The following is a 1,843-nucleotide window of genomic DNA, read 5'->3' as shown; positions in this document are numbered from 1 at the left end:
TTTTGCATTGCTTTTCTGTCACTTGTGGCAAATAGCAACGATGAAGATGAATGAGGAGTGGATAAATTAATGAAGGGACACACACACAAAGGAACAACTATGCCCGGGTCAGGATTCGAACCTTGAACTTTCGGTATAATGATCGTGGATCTTCCGGCTACATTCATTGAGGTAGGGAGAACATGCGGTATATGAGCTACTCGCTTAAAAGAACATAGACATTGCACAAATAAAATGTTTGCTTATTTATTCATAACTTCGAGAGCGCAGTTGCCATACAGTGTTTTGTTATAGGAGAGAGTGTGAGGTTCATAATATTTGTTAAATTGTTTATTTTCAGATAGGAAGTTCAATGAATCGGAAGATGGTAGTCAAGAAAAGGATCTAGAAGATACAAAGGATACATGTTGAATGTTGATGGTAAAGTGTGATATCTGTGAAAAAGATATCTAAGCTCTTCTAACTGAACTGAATTCTTACTTATTCGAAGTAGTTTTGTAACAAAGCAAGGACTTAATCTTCAGGAATCCCTAGAAGTATTCGTGGAATCGTAACGAGAGTTGTAACAGCTGAATCTCGTAGAGCAAGGGCGAGCAAAGGAGTTGCAAGATGGCAGCCTGCGAGTGCTTCTCAACATGGCGGACGTATTGTCTGATTACAGGTGCATGCCGAAGCATCGGGAGGGCGTGCGCGATCGAGATCGCCAAAGTTCTGAAGCGAGGTTCCGTAGTCGTCCTGCTGGCCAAAAGTGAAGAAGAACTCAAGGAGACCAGAGTTAGTATGTCCCACATTCCGATCATCGTGAAGGTATACCCAGTCGACCTGCCAGAAGCCGACGGCGCTCAGTATGCTCACGTGATCCAAGACTCTCTCGACACGTTGCAAATAAAACCAAGCGAGTTCGACCACGCCATGATCGTCCACAATGCTGGAACGCTGGGCGACATCACAAAGAGAGCGGTCAGAATGGATGACTTGAAAAACTGGGAGGACTATTTTAGATTCAATGTCTTTTCGACGACGATCCTCACGTCGAAGTTCTTCAGCGTCTTCACAGAGGATCAGGTGAAGAGAAGAACCGCGGTGAACATGACCTCACTGTGTGCCATTCAACCGTTCAAGACCTTCAGCCAGTACTGCACAGGGAAGGCTTCCAGAGACATGTTCTTCAAGGTCCTGGCTCTTGAAGAACCTTCCATAAAGGTCCTCAACTTCTCCCCAGGCCCTGTGGAAACCGATCTGGTCGACACCCTCATCGAGGACAGCATCGAAGGAGAGCTGAGAGAATCGTTCATAGCAACCCGGAAGGAGAAGACTCATCTGACATCCGAAGAAGCCATCAAGAAGTTGATTAAGATCTTAGCGTATGACAAATTTACCTCAGGTGACCACATTGATTATTTTGATATAGTATAAAGGGCAGTAAAAATATATATATATATATATAAAACAATTTCTACAACAATTTATTTCTCTGATACTCCTTCATATGCAGTGATAGCCCACCGCTGGTGAATGATGTTCATCCCGTCGATACGAAGTCATTTTAACTCGACTTCGAATTGGACACACCCATGGTCATTTGCTGCAAGGACTGGACCCTCCGCTGTGACTTGTATGTAATGTCATTTTAAGTGTTCGCCATATTTTTCTAGAATGTGTCGACTTTACTTTCTTCAGACAGTTTTCTAACCTTCCTACGTCCATGGTGGGACATGGTGAATGTGTTTTAACCAATGTTTTTAGCTTTTTGCAAAGAGCGAGCCTCTTACACGGTTTGTGAGGAAATTTTTAGTCTAGTCTTATCTTTCTTAATGTGTTGTGTTTCTCCTGTGCAGGTCCC

The 1,843-nt window shown here is 43.4% G+C and overlaps 1 pseudogene; it reads left to right on the top strand.

Annotated features, from left to right (window-relative positions):
- Nucleotides 1–353: 353 nt before the first annotated feature.
- LOC145987331 (sepiapterin reductase pseudogene) lies at nucleotides 354–1,439 on the top strand (annotated as a pseudogene).
- Nucleotides 1,440–1,843: the final 404 nt, after the last annotated feature.

This window comes from Lepisma saccharinum, chromosome 4, assembly GCF_977018435.1.
Source record: "Lepisma saccharinum chromosome 4, izLepSacc3.1, whole genome shotgun sequence".
NCBI classification, from domain to species: Eukaryota; Metazoa; Arthropoda; class Insecta; order Zygentoma; family Lepismatidae; genus Lepisma; species Lepisma saccharinum.
This window is presented reverse-complemented; position numbering and strand designations above follow the sequence as displayed.